Raw genomic sequence first — 24301 nt, 5'->3', positions numbered from 1 at the left:
CTACTGCCAGCTTAATAGTCATCAAAAGTCATAATGTATATAGCAGTTCATGACATCCAGTCTTACAAATTTCAAAAATCCGCCATCTCTCTCCCCACATCCACTACTGCTGGCGGCTCACCACCAACTGCGCAAATGCAAACTAGCCACAGACTGCACACAGCACAGCCAGTGATTTTCATACAGAGCGCTACGTGGCTTTACCAATAAGAAAACATAAACAGCCTACTTACATAGCCCCCATGCTCCCCACAAAAAAATTTACAAATTGTTTTGGGCAGTGGCCAGTAACGATTAGATAAAATTTTTCATAATTACATTAACAAAGATATCAAATGCACACACTGACTGATACAATGTTGGTCAAAAGCTAAAATTTTCTCACAGTCCAGAAAGACAGTCCTGATCATTCATCATAGTAAAATTACAGTGTTTTTTTTTTCTCAAAGTCTGAGTAGTAAAAGAGAATGCACACGGAAGTAGTGGATCATCCACTACTGCTGGCGGCTCACCTCCAACTGCGCAAATGCAAACTAGCCACAGACTGCACACAGCAGAGCCAGTGATTTTCATACAGAGCGCTACGTGGCGTTAGCAATAAGATAACACAAACAGCCTACTTACAGGGTTACACCGTTAATAATGAGCCACAACACTTAAAATTTTTTAGTTAAAACTGTTTAGACAGAGAACAGTAAGTTTTCATTTCGCTCCTTCAGAATACTAGCAAAGCCCCTTTTGAATAAGAATTGATTACCCGTCGGGAAACCTATGTCAGTTAGTGAAAATGCATGAGAACCATTTCGATAATACCATGTCCGTGGTAACAGGAGATAACCGCCTGCGACACTGACTTTCATGCGGCGAGATTGGTTTCAGCCTTCCGTATCACATCGTAACCGAATTTACGGAACAAAATTATATGGCGATGGCCGTGTGCAACCGTCCACGCAGTCGATTCCATCTCGTTTTGTTTTCCCGCCTGAGCTTTTCCAATCAAAGCCAGCAAAAATTAAAACGTAGAGTGCATACATAACTGGTTACAGTAATTTTTCGACACAGCGCGTTTTCCACCCGATGGTCAGAGCACACCTTAGCTCTGTACAACATTTAATGTGTGTCAGTAGTGCATTCTTGCTACAGGTGTTGCATTCATCAATGAGTAACAAAGTAGTTTTGAATTGTGTTACCCAACTGTTTACCTCGTCACAAATCTCTAAATTCACCCTTAAGCATCTCTGTTTACATACCCACGTTTTCGTTTGTGTCGCAGCTAACGTTTAGCAATTTTCCTTAAATTATGACTTTTAATGAAATGATGGGGTATATTCGAGAAATGAAGTGCATAAATTAGAACGCAGTAGCAACTGTCCCTAGACCTGGAGAGGTATAGTTAAAATGTCTCTAAAATATATCTTCAAAACGAAACGGAATCGACGGCATGGATGGCTACAGAATAAGAAAAAACTGAAACATGAGCAGTAATGAAAACACAGTCCCACCATTTAGAGATTCGCAAGAAGCGCATAACGGATACTTACGGTTCTGGCACACAAAGATATTAATTTTTTTCGGTTCACAAAACATGTGATTTTGATAGCAGTCAATACCGCATGTTTTCTGATCCGATAAAAAATGAATATGTGTCTCAGTAATGTAAGTATCCGTTACCCACTTTTTGCGAATCTCGAAATGGCGGGACTGTGTTTTCATTACTGCTCATGCTTCAGTTTTACCTTATTCTATAGCTGATTGTTAAGACGAAGAGTATTTTACCGGCGTTTTAATGAAGCCTCTCAAACTCTCGTGACAGTTACTGTTGCGTTCTACTTTATGCACCTCGTTCCTCGAATATGTGCGATCATTTCATTAAGAGACAAAAATTAGGAAAAATGTTAAACAATAGCTGCGCGATAAGAGAAAACATGGGTATAAGAACACAGATGCATGAGAGTGACTTTCGAGAATTTCTGACGAGGTAATTAGATGGGTAACGTAACTCAAAAATTCTACTTTCTGACTCATTAATGAAAACAACTAGTGTAGCAAGATGGTGCTACTTGTTTATTTCCCTGAAGGTTGGCTTGATCATCAAGTGCTACTGAAGTCCTATTGAAGATGTTATGCTCTTGACTAATCCAGACCTTTGAGATGACTTACACAGCCAGGTATTGTGGGATGTAAAGTATGAAGTGGATTTCGAAACACGATGCGAGACGTTATTGTTTACATTTAGGAACATTGCCAGAGGTGTGCAAAAGAGACTAAAAGAGTGAAACGCTACTATGCAAAACTGCAACAACTTTCAAAAAGCATCGTTGGCTTTAAAACAGATCGTAATCCACATACACTCCGGCTAACTAAAGAAAAGTCACGTACCTACAGGGGCAGGAGAAAGTGAAGTGAAGCTTCACGAATTGAGAGAGTATGTGATGTTATTTTAATCATTACGAAGTCGAGTCAAATTTACAAACAACTTGCCACCATAAGCCCATTTACTACAATGACGTTCTACCCCTTCTGGCCCGAATACATGCTCTGGTTTGGTTGGGAAGATTATCATAAAGATGTTGAATCCTCTCCTATGGCAAACTGGCCCACAGCTGCAACTGGTCCTATATATGCCGGATATGTGTACTGGGACGAAGTTTACGTCTTAGGTGTTTGCACACATGTTCTATCGGGGATCCTGCTGGCAACAGTAGTTCCTCAAAATCACTCAAAGTTCATTGAGACACGTTCCAAAATGTCACCATAATACTGTGGCATGAGAGGTAACATATGACGACGCTGGATGTCCATGACGTACAGCTACGGCGTCAGGAATAATACCTCTGTGCCTCTCCAAAACATTGGAAGAACGGAACCAGTCCCCAGTTCTCAGAAATCGCCGACGGGGTTCATCCGGAGTAGTGCAGGACTGCTATTCGTCACTGGGCGCAATGGAACGCCATTCACGAGTAGTCCATCCCTCCTGGTCACAGCACTACACGAAACACAGCCGTCATTGTTATACTGTTAACAGCAACGTACGCATGCGACTACAGTTCACTAGTCCGGCTGTTGCCAGTGTCCGACCGATGGCGCTGAATGACAAAATATTGCAGGTAGTCCATTATTTGTAGTCCGACTGCAGGCACAGATGTGAAGGAGTTAGCATGTTCTTGGTGCACAATACGATGATTTCCCACTGTGGTGGTCTGGTGTGGCCGACCGAAACCATGACTACGACTATGTCTGCCTTCATGTTTTAGAGCGTTTCAGTATCAGGCCAGTGTCACATCGGCTTGCCTCGCAAATCAGGGTAACGCACGGTTGGACCAGGTGCCCAAATGCAGACTCATAATGAGGCTGCTATCAAACACTGTCAGGTGCTGATAACCGTGTCTCACACAAGTTCGTGACATCTCTGTTCCCTTCACAGTGATCATTCAACATTTCATTTTTTTTTTTTTTGTTTACACGTCAAGTTCCGTAGTTCCAAATTGAGGAGTAAATCTCCAAGGTCATGGAACGTGTCAGTACATGAAATTACAATGTAAAAGTACTAACAGACAAGAATAAAATGTTTATGAACCAGAAAAAGTTAACCCATAAGTTTAAGTAAACGCAATCAACAATTCAAGGTGAATCAGCTTAATTTTTCAAGGAACTCCTCGACAGACTAGAAGGAGTGACCCATGAGGAAACTCCTCAGTTTCGATTTTAAAGCGCTTGGATTATTGCTCAGATTTTTGAACAGGAGCGGTAGCTTATTGAAAATGGATACAGCAGAATACTGCACACCTTTCTGCACAAGAGTTAAGGAAGTCCGATCCAGATGCGGGTTTGATTTCTGCCGAGTATTAACGGAGTGAAAGCTGCTTATTCTTGGGAGTAAACTAATATTGTTAACAAGAAATGACAGTAAGGAATATGTATATTGAGAGGCCAATGTCAAAGAATGTCAAAATACCCAGACTCGTGAACAGCGGTCGAAAAGAGGTTCGTGAACTTACACCACTTATTGCCCGAACCGCCAGTTTCTGGGCCAAAAATATCCTTTTAGAATGGGAAGCGTTACTCCAAAATATAATAGCATACGACGTAAGAGAAATAAAATATGGAAAATAGACTAGTTTTCGCGTCGAACGATCACTCGCTTCAGATACCGTTCGAATAGTAAAAATTGCAGCATTAAGTCTTTGAACAAGATCCTGAATGTGGGCTTCCCACGACAATTTACTATCTATCTGAACACCTAGAAATTTGAACTGTTCAGTTTCACTAATCATATGCCCATTCTGTGAAATTAAAACGTCAGGTTTTGTTGAATTGTGTGTTAGAGACTGTAAAAACTGAGTCTTACTGCGATTTAGCATTAGTTTATTTTCTACGAGCCAAAACGTTATGTCATGAACTGCATTATTTGAAACAGAGCCAATGTTGCACATAACATCCTGTACTACCAAGCTAGTGTAATCACAAACAGAAATATTTTAGAGTTACTCGTAATACTGAGGGAGTATCACTTATATAAATAAGGAACAGAAGTGGCCACAACACTGATCGCTGGGGCACCCCATTTGACCGTACCCCACTCAGACCCCACATCATAGCCATTCTCATCATGGTGAATAATGACTTTCTGCTGTCTGTTGCTAAAGTAATCAAATGTCTTAGTTAAATCAAAAAATATGCCTATCGTTCGATACCTTTTGTTTAACCCATTCAGTACCTCACAGAGAAAAGAAAATATAGCATTTACAGTTGTTAAACGACTTCTAAATCCAAACTGTACATTTGATAGCAAATCTTGTGATACAAAATGTTAAATTATCCTTACATATACAGCCTTTTCTATAACTTTTGCAAACACTGATGGCATAGAAATAGGTCTAAAATTATCTAAATTTTTCTTTTCTCCCTTTTTATAAAGCGGCTTTACTACTGAGTACTTTAATCGTTCAGGAAACTGACTATTCCTAAAGGATAAATTACAAATCCGGCTAAATACTGGGCTGACATGCGCAGCACAGTACTTTAATATTCTTCTACGCTCTCCATCATAACCATGAGAGTCCTTAGTCTTGAGTGATTTAATTACTGACTCAATCTCCCCCTTGTCTGTACCACAGAGGAGTATTTCAAACATCAATCTCGGAAAGACATTTGCCAAGAAAGTTATATATTTCCTGTAGAAACTACATTTTTATTAAATTCGCCAGCAATGCTCAGAAAATAAGTGTTAAATACTGTACATATATCTGATATATCAGCAACATAAATATTTTTACTGCGAACTGACTTCATATCATCGACCTTGTGCTGCTGACCATATGGTTTTAGTTTTTTCTTGTGAATTAGCACCTTACAGTACTGTTTGTAATGAGCTACTGTAACTTGATTGTGACTACTTCTAAAATTTTGATATAATTCCCGCTTTTTCTAGATGATATTCCTATCCCACTAGTCAGCCACCCAGGCTGCCTACTACTGCTAGTACCACGTTTAGAGAGTTCTAATGGAAAGCAACTGTCAAAGAGCATGAGAAATGTGTTAAGGGAAGCATTATATTTATCATCTATGTTATTGGCACTATCGACATCCTGCCACTCCTCTTTCTTGACAGGATTTAAAAAAATTCTCTATTGCTGTTGGATTAACTTTCCTACATAGTTTGTAATTATATGTGACATTTGTTTGACTATAAAAGCATTTTAGTGTTAAAATTTGTGCATCATGGCCTGAAAGGCCGTTCACCCTTTTACTAACAGAATGCCTATCTAGTAATGAAGAATGAATAAGAATATTGTCTATGGATATGCTACTGTTCGCCTGTTCCCTAGTTGGAAAAAACACAATCTGCATAAGATCATATGAATTTAGGAGATCTACCAACATCCTTTTTCTTGCACCATCAAATACAAAATTTATATTGAAGTCACCACATATAACTAATTTCTGGTACTTCCTACAAAGTGAATCAAGAACCCTCTCTAGCTTGAGCAGAAATACTCTGAAGTCAGAGTTAGGGAACCTATAAACAACAACAATTAGAAGTTTAGTTTCCCTAACTCAACTGTCCCTGCACAACATTGAAATATCTTTTCAGTGCAGTGCCGTGATACATCTATGGACTCAAAGACAATACTGTTTTTTTATGTACATATCATTCCCCCACCCCGCAAGGACCTGGTTGAAAAACACCCAGCTAATCCTTATCCTGGTAAAGGAAGCCTCTGAATTGTGAAATTATTTAAGTGGTGCTGTGACATACCAATAATTTCAGAGTCATCATCTATAAGCAGTTCACCAACTTTATCTCTAATACTTCTTATATTTTGATGAAATAAGCTAATTCCTTCTTTACTTGGAAATATGACATCCTATGAAGGTGAGCCGACCTCAATCTAAAAAATGTGCAGCTCTAACACCAGCTACTACAGGAATTTTTCCATGAGTGATCCCATCACCACCCACTACACTGTCACCTATAAGCTTTGCCAGCCCCCCCTTCCCATACCTATTGAGGTGTAGGCCATGTGTAGTGAAACCCGATCTGCTGATAGACCCAATTGGCACCACTCAAACGTGATCCATGCCCTCTATCATCAGCGTCCTCCCTATCCCAATGTTAACGCGCCTAGCAGCCGTAATAAGATGAGGCCGATTATGAAGCTGAAACAGTTGCACGATATGCTCATTAGTGCCACCAATTGAGTAGCTATCTTTACCAGGTCACTACCTACATTATATTCCCCATTCCTATCAAGACTGTTCCTTGCTCCACTACCTGATCGTCCTTCGTAAATTCCTACATAACTCCCGTATGCTGTCAGTCACCTGAGCCAACCCAGCACTAGGCTTCACAATGCTGGTGAGCTGGTACTCATTCCCCAGCACTTCCTGCAACTGCTGGCCAACACCTCTAACGTGCGAACTACCTAACAGCAGAACCTTCTTCTTTCTGTTAGACTTTTCAACTGACCTAGGCATCCTAACTGCTGAGGACTGATGCATGTCCCTTTATCTACAGCTACAAGAGGCTCCTCTCCATTCAACTCTGACAGTTGGTCAAATCTATTACATATACGGAAAGTATAACTGTCTGAATATCTCCTCCTCCTCCTAGCTGCCTTCTTGCCAACTGCCAGTTCCCATTCGCCACCACCCTCCACCCTCCTCAACCCATCTAGTTCCTCCTCTGCGCGTTGTAACTGCACCTGAAGGGCACAGATCTTACGCTCCTGCTCCTCTATCAACTTATTTCTACTTTGAACAAATCCCACACCGTAACCCACTACTCACAAACGTAAGACAGAGCCCACATTTCTCACTCATGGTAAAATTTTACATGCTCTTCACGGTCCTTATATGATCTTCCAGACCTGATACCAACACTAAACACGAATAATACTTGTGTACTCTAGCGGACGTTCTACATGCCTTAGAGACTTACGTCTCACACCTTTTACTTCCCCGCCGGAGTGTACGTGTAAGGAATGGCACTGACATTCGATCATGTATTTTTGGTCGGACAGTGTACAACTGAGTGTCCATCCGCACAGTGAGCTTCCGTACAATACTACACAGTCTGCTGTAAATTAGTCTCATATCTATCTTTTGCTTAATTTTTTAGTTTTTGAATTGTTTGTGTAATGAGAAGATAATATCGCAATATGATATCAAAACGCGACAGAGTATTAATACTATTCTCTTACTGCCTCTCTCGCAGTAACACAAGCGAATTGTATTATGTTGCTCTTTACGTGATGTTATATTATGAACTGTTAGCAGCTACTGTACATGTACCTACATAACTTTTGTTTTTATCATAAGCTACACATTTACGCAGCACAGTATTCAGACACAGTTTGTACACCAAAGGTTATTATTATAAAACAGAAAAAAACTTATGACAGGGGCGTGCACCGCCACGCCTCCCAGGTTCCCTTAGCGATGGACAAAATAAAAACGATCGTAACCTCACTTGCATAGCGCTTAAAACGCCAAGAGAACAAAAAGCTGTGGCACAAATCTCGAATATACAATCACGTCTCGCTCTGCATCGTGTCAATAAATGTAGCAGGCCTCTTGGTAGTTGAACACAAGTCCTCGAGAGAACCCGCTACACTTCTCTTAAGGTCCATGAAAGGCAATATGACGAACAAGTATATGACGAACGTCACTACCTTCTGTTGTTTGGTAACACGTTATCGAAGTACGCTTCATGAGCGTAAAGTCACATCGCCCCACAGAATGGTTTCTTTTCCTTGTCACTGTCGCTGTGGGCTTCAGTCTGATGATTAGTTTGATGCAGCACTCCACACTAGTCCGTCCCACTGAAATCTCTCCATCTCTGATGTTATATGTACCGGAACCCGCATCACTTTGAACCCGTGTGCTGTAGTCAAGCTTTTTTAACTGTCACTACACTTTTTAGCCGCCTTGATGCCTCATGACATGTCTCATCAACCCACTCCTAATTTTAGGCAAGTTGTGTCAAAACTCTCTTCTCTCCTTGATCCAGTTCAGTATCTCTTTATTACTATCCTTGTCTCAGAAAAGTCTTTCAACCATTAGACTCATGTCAGTGTTAGTAAATTATACTTTTTCTTAGAACCGCTTTCCATCCGACTGTTCAACTACTACATTTTACATCCTGTTACTGTTCGCCCCCGGTAGCTGAGTGACCAGCGCGACAGAATGTCAATCGTAAGGGCCCGGGTTCGATTCCGGGCTGGGTCGGAGATTTTCTCCGCTCAGGGTATTGAGTTGTTCTAATTATCGTCATTTCATCCCCATCGACGCACAAGTCGCCGAAGTGGCGTCATATCGAAAGACTTGTACCCGGCGAACTGTCTACCCGACGGGAGGCTCTAGTCACACGACATTTACATTTTATTTATCCTGTTACTTCTTCCACAGTCAGTTATTTTGTTGGCAGATAGCAAAACTCAACTACTGCTTTTAGTGTCTCATTTCCTTATGTAACAGCTTCACCATCGCATGATTCAAATTGACTACAGCCTGTTAGCACTTTTTATTTTATTTTTGATGATGGCCGTTTTCTAACCTCTCTTTCAGACGCTATTCATTCCATTCATCCTATCGTCCATGTCCTTTGCTGTATCTGACAGAATTGCAAAGTGTCTGCCAAACATAAAGATTTTATTTCCTCTTACCTAACTAATAACATTTTCTAATTTCTGCTTGGTTTCCTTCACTGCATGTTAAATACAGTAGATTAAAATGGACGATACGGTAGAACTCTGTGTCATTACCTTTTCAGTTATTTCATACACTGCGGTTTTTGTATCTATAGCCTGGTTCAAGTTGTAGATATCCTTCCGATAGTGCACTTTTTGCTATGTTTAAATTACCTATACAATTTATGTTTTGCTGCTGGCTTCAAAGCTTTCCACTGACTGCGTAAAGCGATATGTTCATGTTTTCTGTGTCTACGAATAACAAATGAAGAAGAGGTCCTCTAGCTATTCCTGCCGTATGCAAAAAAATGTGATCAATTGTTAGTCGGCCAATTTTAACACCTGCTTGTTATTCAGCCTCCATTTCCTCGCATTCGTGTTCTAAGAAATGTTTAATTATTTTTCAATGAAGTCTACTTTTAGTGGAGGTCACTATTACGCTCCCTATAATTTTTACAGTACATTTTCGTCTTTGGTTGTGTATAGAAACGTATATTTTTCTTGTCACTGGGGACATACTCCTCATTTAAACAAATTCCAAAAATAGTTTTGCTAGATCATATCATATTAATTAGATTTCAATAATTGTGTGTGATGTTAGAGCGTTTCCATTGCTTTTAGCTTTTCTAAGAATATATTACAGTTGACAATGTGAAAATCTTCCCTCATTATTATACACGTGGAATGAAACAATTCATGAACTGAAAATGCTCTGCCAACTTTGGCCACGGTTTGCGTTTGCCATCACACCTCTTAGGTATTGTTCCCAGTCATTTTCCCTTCTTCTTCGCGGGAAGTACCTAGAACACCTTTTGTACTGCTCTCATCTCAATCCCGTTAATTATCACACATTCTTCACCAAAGCACAACAAAGGAGAGTCTTCTGAAGGATAACTTATATTCAATATTCGGTACTTCAAGCTCACAGGTCAGAGTTTCTTCTCTTCGTTCACCGTCTTTCGTACGCCAGCGAGATTTTCTCATAAAGCTGGGATTCAGTTTTCCTGTTTTGTCTCGTAATTGCTATTACTCACAGCTAATGACAATTTTGCTTGGAAACCAGCCTCTGTAAAATTGAGTTTGCACTACTTCCGACGCTGTTCTCTCCAACATTGTTCACAAAGAGGGTCCCAGGGAAGCGTGATAGAACCACTCTTGTTCTCAGTCTACCTAAACAATCTGACGGATAAGGCGAGCGGCAATCTGGGACTGTTTGTTGTTGATACTGTGCTCTTCGGGACTATACGATACTAGAAGACTTGGATAGCATTTCTATTTGATGTAATGAATGGTAACTTGATCTAAATGTGGAAAAATTTAAGTTAATGCTGCTAAGTAGGAAGAACAATTCTGTACTCTTCGAATGCGGTATTAGTGATGTGATGCTTGACGAAGTCACGTCAGTTAAGTATACAGGGTGGTCCATTGATACAGACCGGGCCAAATATCTCACGGGATAAGGGTCAAACTAAAAAACTACAAAGAACGAAACTTGTCTAGCTTGAAGGGGGAAACCAGATGGCGCTATGGTTGGCCCGCCAGATGGCGCTGCCATAGGTCAAATGGATATCAACTGCGTTTTTTTTAAATAGGAACCCCCACTTTCTTTATATATTCGTGCAGTACGTAAGGAAATATGAATGTTTTAGTTGGACCACTTTTATCGATAAGTCAACATTGGCGGCATAGGACATACAATGTCCCTTAAAAAACTCAGACATACATGGACAATATATCTCTTTACACAACAATGTAAATGTTTTCTGTTAAAACCGACTGCGAGGAAGAAAATGCTCTCCTGTAAAAATATGCAGTTTTGTATCTTGTAGTTGCAGCTTTTAGCTGCGACAGTGGGGCGTTAAAACAATTTACGAGTTACTGCTTCCAGATATAGTCTTCCCAATAGTATATATTTTAAAACATAATTTGTGTACACAACAATGTACTGTTTTGTTTTCTTCCTCTCAGAAGGTTTTCACAGAAAACTGGAAGTGGAATTTTTCTCTTATTGGCTTATGATTAAAATTCTTGTACAGAATCTGAAATTGCACTAACTGTAAATAAGGCTGGAACTCAAAGGAGGCGAAAGAGGAAATGGTCAAAGAGGCGGAGAGGAAATGGGGATAGGGAGTGGAAAGGCACAAAAGCATATGGAGAGGGATGGGGAAGGGGGGGGGGGGGGAAGAGAAGGTGGACAGAGAGAGAGCGGAGGAGATGATGGACAAAATATCTCTGAGCACTATGGGACTTAACATCTGTGGTCATCAGTCCCTAGAAATTAGAACTACTTAAACCTAACTAACCTAAGGACATCACACACATCCATGCCCTAGGCAGGATTCGAACCTGCGACCGTAGCAGTCGCGCGGTTCCGGACTGAGCGCCTAGAACTGCTAGACCACCGTGGCCGGCAGATGATGTACAGAGAAAAGGTGAAGGAGGAGAAGATAGACAAAGAGAAGGGGAGGAAGAGACAAACAGAGACAGGGGCAGGAAGAAGATTAGGATGTATATCCAGTTCCTGTACATATCAGAAATGTGTGCCTTCTCTTTTCTTTCTTTTCCATTTAATCTCCTGGGCAGACAGCAAAGAAGTGACGTGCTGAGCATTGTCGCCATCAGAGGAAACATTTAACTTATTGTATGATCCAGTTTAAATTAGTTGGTATTTAACAGATAGCGGGCTGGGCTATACCAGGCAGCAACACACCAATGGGCGCTGCATTGGCAATGCCGACTCCCACCCCACCGCCACTTCCTTTCCGCAAGTGTTGCGCCGGCCATTCCTCAATATGGAAATTTTTTCAGACGCAGAAAATTCCCTTATTTTTTAAAAAAGGAACTTAACTAACATCCTAATTAAAACTGAGAGCAGGTTTTTTACTTGCTTAGAGGCAATGTGGAGATCAGTGTCACACACGTGTTTCACAGTTTTTAAGTGATTTTTGTAGGAGATAAGCATTTTAAAAAAAGTCACAACTTCGAACCAACGTCAAATGCAAATTAATTTAGGTTAGACCATACTAGTGCACCGATGCTCTATAGCAATCCAGAGACAGGCGAGTTACTGAAAGACTTAAGACTGCCTGAAGAAATAATACCTACAAAAATTCACTAAACGAATGTGAAGTAATAATCCTCTTATTCACTTCTTGACTGAAGCCACCTGCTCGTCTGTCGTACTCTCCTATTGGTTTATATCTGATTACTTGCTTCATTAATTTGTCTTACTGAAGTCTGCTGATATGATCCTCATATTTTATGTATCTTTGTTATATTTTATTCATTAATGCAGTACATAATGAGGTCCTCATCTTATGATATTGTTCTGTGTTTCACTTCTGAGGGTACATCCATAAACCTTCCTTAAAAAATCGTTTCAATCAACAGCATTCTTGTTTTGTCTTTCTAAGCTAAAGCGCAATATTCGTATGTGTTAGAGTAGTGGTAGTTATTACTTTGGAAAATTTTAGCTTTGTACTCTTGCTTGTCTTGCAGCGCGGTTTTCTGTGTTTGTACCACGTATCTCCTGAAACTTATTTAATTTATTAATGACGCTTTCATATTCGTAGCTAACCTCCCAGCTTAACGGCTGAAAATGTGACAGCTGTTCTACTGATTGTTCATATAGAACTATTGTTGAACGTACTGAAGATAAGCATTTCAAGGTCGTTACGTTACCTATTCTACTGAAATTTTTAGCTGATAATTCTTATTAATTTGATTTAGGTGATGTGATTACCTTTCGTCTGTCTAATAATGTCGTCTAAGTATGTACTGAATATAGCAGGTGAAAGGCTACACTCTTATTACACTCCCCTGTTGATTTTTACTGGTCTTATTTTCTCTTCTCTTGTTTTTATTATAATGTTCGTGTGCTGATAAACTCTCTCTATTTGATGTATTAAATGTCTGCCGTAATCTAAAGCAGCGCACGTTCACAAGTGCACTAGCTGTTGAGCAGTATATGTATGCAACTAGCAAATTGTCAGATGGTGCTCAACTTCTTTTTTACCTTGATTTTTAGAAGATAAAGGCGATTTTTCCTAATATTTTTCTACAAGACTCTTCAATTATATGACTTCCATTGCACTAAAATCGTGTTCAGATGTCAAAAATCGTGCTAGTGTTCATAAAAACTATAAATTCAACTTAATAATCGGTTGTTTATGATTATTGATACATGTCATCACATTCTAGTTTTCACTTCCACCAGAAGTAGTGCCATCGATAATACATCCCTATACTACTTTCTGTACAGATAGTGAGTCGTATTTGGAATAAAATGCTTTGAAATTTTTCCAGGCTACTCCGACTTGCGCTAATTTTTACTTCCAACCCTTTCTCTCAATTAATCATTCTGTTAAGGGTGTAAATGATGTTTCATGTCGTTGGATTTTTTTGTGATTAGTAAGCCTTTTTTTAATTTTTCCACTAAGTATGTTGTATCCGTATCAAATAAGATGTAAATTACTTCAAGCTCTCATGATCTATTCTTATTCCTACATGTCACCTCTTTCCTATTTCCATCGCTTCTTAACAGATGTCTCACTCTCAAAGATTTCTTATTTTAGATAGTGATTCGTACATGTATGACTCGGTGGCTACCAGTGTGAAAGTGAAGGGTTCCGTCCTCATTCGGTCCTAAGACTGTGTGAAACTTTTAGCTCCTACTTCTGACAAAAAGTATGTGCATGAAAAATCCAAATTGCACCATAGTTCGGAAAGTGCGTTAAACAGTAGACCCCCCCCCCCCTTTACCTGGCTGGATGTAAGGTACAAAGGTCGGAGGAAAGAGAGGGCGTACCATGTCCAACAGGACAGCGTCTAATAAAGCCCCGTGTTGCTCACACCAGCCTTCAAGGTGATAACACCTTTACGTTATTAAGTTGTGAATGTGCTGATTGTATGAAACTGTTCCAGAAGTTCCATAGATTTTGGTGGATCATATGCAGCCACCCTCAAACAAACGCGAAGCAGGTTACAATCAACAAAATCTGCCTGCATACGGGGTACAGCTTACTACGATAATTCGTATAGGTATCTATTTACGTGAAAAAATGTGAGTTTGCAAAGAAAACAACAGTTACCCCGTCAACCTGTACACGTATAAGAGGACGGCGATGGTCCTATCACGCTACCATGACGGTGTAACATCACACCTCAGACACTATTCCTCCCAGCTTTCGGGTGCGTCCCATAGTGTTGGACAAAGCAGGGCTCACACACATAGGACGCCAGCACCGTTTACGAAACAAGGCCCTCCGTTTCGTGATGCACCCTCCGCAAGATTCCCGTCCGCCGACGTGCCCAGTGTCATCCCATTTACAAGATGCTACACAGAGTCAGCGCGGTCCAAGTTTAGCCAAATTCGTGCAATGGAGAGAAGGGTGAAGAACTAACTCCACCAGATGGTCACACCACCTGTGCGACAAAGGTGCTGCTTCAAGCAAGGAAATACACGTTTATTGTTATATCATTCGTTAGCCCAGAACGAACAGGGAGGGCTAGGAAGAGGGCTGTGAGCGGGATAGTCAACCTACTCTTCAGCCAAAGGGTATGTAGTATTCACAAAGATGGGATAACAATATTTGCAAGAGATTTTAAAATTTGTGAAGATGAATTAAATGTAGGTTGTGTATAAAACAAACTTAGTTTCTTTCGTCGTTGATTTCAAAACAAAACCATTTACTTGTTTTTTGTTTATTGGTTATTTAGTCCGCAACTCATGGTCTCGCTGTAACGTTCTTGCTTCCCGAGCAAAGGGTCCCGGGTTCGATTCCCGGCGGGTTCAGGGATTTAAACCTGCCCCAAGATGACTGAGTGGTGTTGTGTCGTCCTTATCATCATCATTCATCCCCATTACGGTCGGACGAAGGCAACGGCAAACTACTTCCATTAGGTCCTTGCCTAGTACATCGGTGCGGGTCTCCCGCAACGTTCCCCTACGCTCTGTCAAGAAGCAAGGGACTTGATTTCCATTTCCATTGGTTATTTAGCCGGACCAGATTCGGCTCTTCAGGCCTTATATTACATCTGCCCAGGATAAATACATACAGAAAAATATTATATAACAATTAATATAATAATAATCTACATTATTACTATAAATAATAATTGGCAATAATAATGATAATAATACGAACAGTAACATTAATAACGATGATAAAATAATGGGGTGATCAAGAATGATATTGATTAGTTATTAAACAGCAGACTCAATAATAACAATAATTTGCACTATTAATGAAAATTAATAATTGGCAATAATCATAATAGTAACGCTAATAATAATAATAATAATAATAATAATAAAATGCAGACATTAAAAAGATATTGTTTGGCTTAGCACTTTTGAAGCCTTGTTTGTTATTAGAGGAAGTGGAAGGGCTGATGAAATAGGAGAATATTGAAAGGAAAATGATAATGGTTGCTAGGAAACGAGAGAATTTCAAAAAAATGTTCAAATGTGTGTGAAACCTTATGGGACTTATCTGCCAAAGTCATCAGTACCTAAGCTTACACGCTACTGAACCTAAATTATTCTAAGGACAAACACAACACACACACTCATGCCCGAGAGAGGACTCGAACCTCCGCCGGGACTAGCCGAGAGAATTTCAATAGAGAACTGTATAGACAAGGGGAAGGAAAAGTTCTGACGGAGGGTTGGCGAGAGTAAACTGCAGAAGCGATAGCTATTGCAGTAGAAGGTGGCCATTACCTAGCTGTCTTTTAAAGTTTGAAAGTATTTTAATTTCTCTAATATTTTGAGTAAGATTGTTCCAAAGTCGGGTCCCTAATACAGAAAATGGTTTAGAGAACATGGTAGTGTGGTGTAGTGGTACAGAGAGGATTTTCATTTGTTCCGAACGAGTATATCTGCTGTCTTTTTCAGACAGTAGTAAAATGGTTGAAGACAAATAAGGAGTGCAATGATACTAAAAGGTAGAACGGAAACAATAACAATTAATTTGTAACGTATGAGCACAATTTAGAACTCTGGAATCTTAAAAGCGGAACACTATGCTGTCAATTGAAGTTGAAGTACCTTCACTGTCTGTGTTTTTGGAGAGGAAAAGGTTTGCGTTTGGCTGGTTCAAATGGCTCTGAGCACAATAGGACTTAACATCTGAGGTCATCAGTCCCCTAGAACTTAGAAGTACTTAAACCTAACTAACCTAAGGACACACACATCCATGGCCGAGGCAGGATTCGAACCTGCGACCGGAGGGGTCGCGCGGTTCCAGACTGAAGCGCCTAGAACCGCACGGCCACCACGGCCGACGTTTGGCGTTTGGCGTTTAGTGGGATAGGAATGTGTGAGTAGAAGTATAGATGACTGATGGATGGTATCGATGGAGAAGGAGCGGATGTTGGAGAGACAGGAAGGGAATAGCTGTGGCTGTTGGTAGGGAGACGATATGAAGGGACAAAAGGGATAATGAATGGTTCGCGGAGGAAGTCGAGGAGCGGTGGGAAAAGATGGGGAGGGAAAGGAAAGCGAGTTGCTGATGAGGTGGGATGGTTGGTGCGAGTGTGCCGCGACGGATTTCATTGTCAGAGAGAAGGAGATTAGACAATGAAAGGAAATGAAAACAAATAAACAACAAACAGTTTCGAGACTTTACCTTTGAGTCTGAAATACACCGACAGTCAGGGAGCCATTTACCCCGTCCACAGCAAAGTAGCAGGAGCGCTACCAAGAAGCACGCTAGGAGTAGCTTCCTCTTCTCTGCAGATGCATAGCAACATAACACTCTTCGGATGGGGGGTAAGGGGTTCGCGAGAGGTGGCCAGCAGTCTGCAGACGACTCTACAGTAACAGCGCGGACCGACGCTTTTTCCGCTGGACTGCTCGCTTCTATCGTCCTCCTGGGAAGATCGTGACCGCCCTCCGCCTGCCTCGCCAGGTCTCGTACAGCGGAACGACACTTCAGCTCCTCAGCAAATGGCGGGCAGTTTCAATGACGTCACAAGAAAGTTCTCTAACATAAGGGGGGCAGGGTTTAGTACCCATACGAAACGGTAGCTGTTTCTCAGAAACCGCGGGAAAGGCGAATAGACTAGGTCGTACACCTGATGTCTCTTTTTAGTGTTTCACTACAGGTGCATCATCACCATATTGTTCAGTACGTATAAGCTTATAACTCATTTCAAAATAGTGCATTATGCCATTATGTACACTGTGCACCACAATTGAAGAATCATTTTTTCGAAACGCCGTAATTGCCTTTCATTGCAACACTTAAGTTTGAAACTTGGCTCAAGTTCACCTACAACGTTCCTCTGTAAATGTGCGAAAGCGCGTCGCCCTACGATGTCACCGTCGGTCTCAGCGTTGCTTCAAACAGAAAAGTGTCGACACATGAGGAAGAAAGTCTACAGCTCAAAACCTCATGTGAGCTGTAAGTTGGGTTAATGAAGTGACATGGGCACAAAAATTTCATCTTAACTCTACCCAAAGCCATTGTGGACATGCCACACGATGACACGATCAGAACTTCGTTATAGACCCTCTTACCCACATTCCATACATTCTTTCTACTGCGATGGTCAAGAAGTGTGACACCCAGCACTGAAGTTACACAGTTTTCTAATGGATAACACAGGAAAACATTTCTGACACACCGCCACTCAGAATCGGCACGAAAAAGCCTCAAGAAGGGGCATAACGGGCTTCAGTGAAACCACCCCTTTCCATGGGACGTCGATCCGTACAATTAGTAACAGGACTACGTTGTTGACAACCTTTGAGACTACGGAGACTCTCTGATGTTTCAGCCCTTGACTAAGGAGATTGTGGATCAACATTCCCACTGAACGGAATCGCTTCCTCTTCGAGTGCAGGACGACAGCAATTTTTGCTCTTGTGTACAGGATGGAACCACTAGGGACCGTTAAAAGGCATTCGGCGAAATCTGAAGTGATTTGAAGCATCTACATCTACATGAATACTCTGCAAATCACATTTAAGTGCCTGGCAGAGGGTTCATCGAATTACCTTCACAATTCTCTATTATTCCAATCTCGTATAGCGCGCGGAAAGACTGAACACCTATATCTTTCCGTACGAGCTCTGATTTTCCTTATTTTATAGTGGTGATCGTTCCTCCCTATGTAGTTCGGTGTCAACAAAATATTTTCACATTCGGAGGAGAATGTTGGTGGCTGGAATTTAGTGAGAAGGTTCCGTCGCAACGCACAACGCCTTTCTTTCAATGATGTCGAGCCCAAATCCTGTATCATTTCTCTGACACACTCTACCATATTTCGCGACAATACAAAACGTACTGCCTTTCTTTGAACTAGGGTGCTTACGCTTTTTCAACCCTCCTGTTTCCAGCGCTTCGCCACCAGTTCGGCAACACCCACGCAAATTTGTTCCGTACGTTACAAATGTACCTGTCAGAAGCTTTGACACTAATGCATCCTGGCGGGTACTCTAGCGTCTGAAGGTAGGGAAAGCACAACAAAATGGTGACGAAGGGGTTGCGTAACACTCAGGCGCTAGAGGTTCGCCAGGCTGATATGGTGTGGAGATTTCTGAAGGTAAATTTATAACGTGCTCAGAAAATTTCCGTGGGTTTCCGAAGCTGAGGGATCTCAGAGGGGCACTGACGTTTTGTTCACGCACCTGTTAATGTTGCACACCCACACGATCGAGTCATAGGAGGACCCAAAACAGTGGGATTCGAAAAGCGTAAGTACCCTTCATTACTTCAGGTGAAGTTCAAATTTCTTCGAATTATTTTAACGGTCCTTAGTGGTTCCAACCTGTACACGAGAGCAAAAATTATGATCGCACTGTACTGTAGAGCCGTACGGTCACATTCAATAGGGCTGCAGCTCGAAATATCCTTAGAGGAGGATTTCATCGTCTGAGTGTCAAAGACTGTCAAGAACTTCTTCCTGTTGTTCATCGCACTGCAAAATGTCATTTCCGACCGCGAAATATGTCTGAATCAACGCGTCAAGGAAATTGGCGCCGGTGGCGACACCTACAACGTGCTGATATGAGGAAAGTTGCGAACCGATTTCTCATACACAAACAGCTGTTGACCGGCGTTGCCTGGTGAAACGTTGTTGTTATGCCTCGTGTAAGGAGGGGATATGGGTACCATCACGTTTCCGACTTTGATAAAGGTCGGATTGTAGCTTATCGCGATTGCGATTTATCGTATCGCGACACTGCTGCTCGCGTTGGTCGAGATCCAATGACTGTTAGCAGAATATGGAATCGGTGCGTTCAGGAGGGTAATACGGAACGCCGTACTGGATCCCAACGGCCTCGTATCACTAGCACTCGAGATGAGAGGCATCTTATCCGCATGGCTGTAACGCAACGTGCACCCACGTCTCGATCCCTGAGTCAACAGATGGGGACGTTTGCAAGACAACAACCATCTGCACGAACAGTTCGACGACGTTTGCAGCAGCATGGAGTATCAGCTCGGAGACCATGGCTGCGGTAACAAGAGCACCTGCGATGGTGTACTCAACGAGGAACCTGGGTGCACGAATGGCAAAACGTCATTTTTTGGATGAAACCAGGTTCTGTTTACAGCATCATGATGGTCGCAACCGTGTTTGGCGACATCGCGGTGAACGCACATTGGAAGCGTGTATTCGTCATCGCCATACTGGCGTATCACCCGTTGTGATGGTATGGGGTGCCATTGGTTACACGTCTCGGTCACCTCTTGTTCGCAATGACGGCACTTTGAACAGTGGACTTTACATTTCAGATGTGTTACGACCCGTGGCTCTACCCTTCATTCGATCCCTGCGAAATCCTACATTTCAGCAGAGGCAGCTGTACCTGTACACGCCATCCAAGCTCTGTTTGACTCAATGCCCAGGCGTATCAAGGCCACTAATACGACAAGAGGTGGTTGTTCTGGGTACTGGTTTCTCAGGATCTATGCACCCAAATTACGTGGAAATGTAATCACATTTCAGTTCTATTATAATATATTTGTCCAATGAATAGCAGTTTATCATTTGCATTTCTTCTTGGTGTAGCAATTTTAATGACCAGTAGTGTATTTCGTTGATATCAATGACTCCTGCAGAAGTATTCATTTTACAGTCGAAAACAAATGACATCCGATATGCTGTTCACAATCTCCCACAACTTTGAATCTTTAACAGTTATCTTTAATACATGTTTTTGTATCATCTCTGTTGTATGTAAGTTGTACGAGAATGTTTTCTGAGATCCAACCATTCTGCAGTCACATACTCCTCACTGTCGGCATTTTATTATCCCGACTAGGTAAGACTGATGTCTGGGAAGATGTCGTTAGCCCACCAAATCTTATGTACCAAATGAGCTCCAGTCCCCTTGTCAGGTATTGACCGGCGAGCACGCCGTAGGTAGATTTCATTGCGAATTCCAATTGTGATTAGCATATGGACTTGTCCAGCTCACGCCGGCCGGTGTGGCCGAGTGATTCTAGGCGCTTTAGTTCGGAACCGCGCGACCGCTAAGGTCGCAGATTCGAATCCTTCCTCGGGCACGGATGTGTATGATGTCCTTAGATTAGTTAGGTTTAAGTAGTTCTAAGTTCTATGGGACTGATGACCTCAGATGTTAAGTCCCATAGTGCTCAGAACCATTTGAACCATTTGTCCAGCTCTCGTTCTTGAGCCAGTATGAGGCAGCAAGATAATATCTTTTGGGAGTATGCCTGAAAGCACAAGAATTGTGTGGTATCGTGTATCCATACCACCCTACTGGCGCTGCGAAGTTGGCAACAGAATTTGCAAGTTTCCGTTAGGCGCCGATAGCAGTTGCACGAGATGTGGTGGACCCAATGGTGCGCGCCCGCTGAGTCAAGCCTCCAGTGACAATGGACTGCGAGCACACTCTGCCGCCACAATAGAGAATGGCCAGCGGCAGCCACTCATCCCATCTGCACATGGAGCCTCATCGCCACGACACCAGTGTTCATGCTCAACACAGTTCTTGCTGCATTATTTGTAATGAGTCTTCGTTAGTTTGGGGAAATACATGTCAAGTGAATCTTCTGTTTCTTAACTTGTTCTGTTCACGTCCGGCTTTTTTTCGACGACAGTTGCCACACCACTCTGTAGCCGTCTCGCCTTACCGTTGCCTACGAAGTCGTACACAACACAGTGACTCTACTGGAGTGGTTCCAGGCGCTCTGGTACACCTCATTAAGACCCGCGACTTGCTCAACATACACAAACGGTAACTGCTAGGCTCAAGTGGAGGCTGTTGCGCCAGCAGCTTCGTTCACCGGCGGCAGCCTCCCCACAGGCCGGACCCGCGACGGGCTGGGCGCCCACAGCCCAGGGAGGGCTGCAAGAGCGACCTCGGGTCCCGGCGCGTCACGACCGGCCCGTCCGTTACCCTGTCGTGACCGGTCCCCGCCGCCGCCGCTTCTGCCGCTGCTGTCCAATTAGCCGGCGGGCATCAATCGCGTCTGCCCATACGCTCTCTAGCGGCTCTGACTAAGGCTAAACGAGGAGCTAAAGCGACGGAAACACACATTCACTGCAGCTGGTCGCTCCGTACCTCTTTAAGGTAACATCAAGTCGGTACTACATCCAGTCGGGATAGGCAGTACTCCGCAACAAGGAACATTACAAGGCTCACATAAGAACAGCAGTGACAGAGCGCCGTATCGAAGGACCAGTTTCAGTCTCCACAAAACAGAAATTGTTTTGTTTTTGACGAACTTGTTCCACTGTATCATGCCAATAACAAACATTACGATTTTTTTATATAAACCGGTTTAATGTTCTTTGCATTTTTTATGCGCTATATGAATGTATTCGATTTTTATGCAGTTTGGATCAAATATGAATCTTATCGTAACATAATCAGAGTTCTGTTGACTAATATTAAGTGACAGTTTCTAACACGTTTGGTGAGACATGAGGTATCGAATAAACTGGTAGAAACTGCATTGTCAGACTCTTATGCAGGGGATATTCCATCTCCAAAGATGGTTTTGCACCTCTGAGCTGTACGCGGAATCACCACGTAAATTTACATACTACCGGCTTGTCATCGCATGCTGGCAAGAGCTTATGCAAAAACAGCTAGTTGCTCGGTAGAAAACATTAACCAGCTGTACAACAAACTGAAAATACTGTCACCTCCCAGCCTTAATTTTTAATGACATCAGGTCAGACAAGCAATATCCATTTTAGAGAAATACTTGAGCTAGTACTCAGTTAAAACTAACAACAATGTAATAGTACTATGCAGAAAAAACAAGCCATAGATGGACGGAGCCATAGTATTTAGAGAACCCATTTCATTCCATGAAACAGTGACAATAGAAAGGTCCCACCACCGGCCGTAAACATAGTCAAATGGTGTGAGGAATACTTATCTGCAATACGTAATTTATGTACAAGTTTCCTCATGCGATTAGTTTCAAAAATACGTGGAAGATATACGTAAAAACAAACGAAATCTATGGTACAAGGTAAAACTGAAACTTTAACTACCGCCTCTGGATTGAACATTTTTGAATATTCTGTATGTACAGAAGCGCAAGTTTGGAACCTATAGACGTCAGTTCATTTACACACGGTTCTTATGATCTGAATACGAAAATGAACGTCGAACTAAATTTACCTGCATTTCGGGAGCTCTGCCGTCGAAATTTGTAGTATGTTAAACGAAAATTAATTCTAGGTGTGACTATTTTCTTTTGGATTATCATAACTCTTTGGTTGACGAATATAAATACGAAACAAACTTATAGAACTTCATATTTTTCTCTATGCAAAGATACTATTCTGCATTAAGTAACTCAATTTTTAATGTAAAAAATTGTCTGAGCAATCTTTCTATGAGGCGTAATTACAGATAATTTTTGTTTTATCCGTATTACATGAGAGATGCGGAAACACTGGTAATGACTTCCCGTTCCTCCTTCTGGAGGAACATGGATGCTCATAAGTTGATTTCTGCTTATGGTGCCTATAGTTAAATTTTATACCTTGTAAAAGACATGTTTGACCACAGACTATCGAACTCAATGGAAAGGAGCTCCTCATATCTACAGTTGCGTGGCTACTACTTCAAAACGGTACTGTTAGTGTCTTCCTGACTCCAGTAAAACGACTGCTGCAGTGGACGACTACTACGGAAAGCAACGCATTAATTTCCGGACTCACTATGAATTACTGCCAGTACTTCACGTTGTCACTACAGTTAGATAAGCCACATATCTTTCAACATTTCAATAACGGATAACTGCTTCTGAGCATCCACACCTTCGAGAATCATTTCTTCTCCATCTGACAGTTCAGTTGTTGGTCGCACGTTCCAATGAAGAGGGAATTCTATATGGAAACAAGTGGTGTGGAGAAAGCTTCCACGAACATCACAAACTAATCAAACGAGAAAACTCGTACACAAATTACAGAATGCAGGTAAGTATTCCTCACACCACAACTTCCACTGCCAGTGGTGGGACCTCTCTATTGGCACTGTTTCATGGAGTGAAATGGGTTCGCTGAATATTCGGTTCCGTGCATCTATGGCTTGTTATACTTCCTATTTCTCTGTATAGTTTTGTTAAATTGTTCTTAGTTTTAACTGAGTACTAGTTGAAGTATTTCCGTAAAATCAATAATTTCTGGATATTGCTAGTCTGGCATGATCTCATTAATACTTAAGGCTGGGTGGTCACAGTATTTTCAGGTTGTTCTATAGCAGGTGAATGTTTTTAGCGAGCAACTAACTGTGTTAGTATAAACAATAGCCAGCATCCGATGACAAGCAGGTAGCACTTAAATTTACGTGACGGTTCTGTATACAAGCCAAATCTGCAAAAAAACGTCTTTGAGGATGGAATATCTCTTGCATACAGTCTGACAATGTAGCCGTTGCCAGATGTATCTATACCTAGTGTCTTACTTAACTGCTTGGACAGTGTCACTTTATATTAGTCAACTGGAGTCTGACTGTATTATTATAAGTTGAGAATCGTTATAAGATGAGAATTAAACTGCGTACGAAATCGAACACATTCATATAGCGCAAAAAATGACAAAGAACATTTAACTGATTTATACAAAAAAATTCGCACTGTTCATTATTGGAACGAAGCTCCTCAAAA

Source organism: Schistocerca americana, chromosome 4 (genome assembly GCF_021461395.2).
Source record: "Schistocerca americana isolate TAMUIC-IGC-003095 chromosome 4, iqSchAmer2.1, whole genome shotgun sequence".
NCBI classification, from domain to species: domain Eukaryota; kingdom Metazoa; phylum Arthropoda; class Insecta; order Orthoptera; family Acrididae; genus Schistocerca; species Schistocerca americana.
This window is presented reverse-complemented; position numbering follows the sequence as displayed.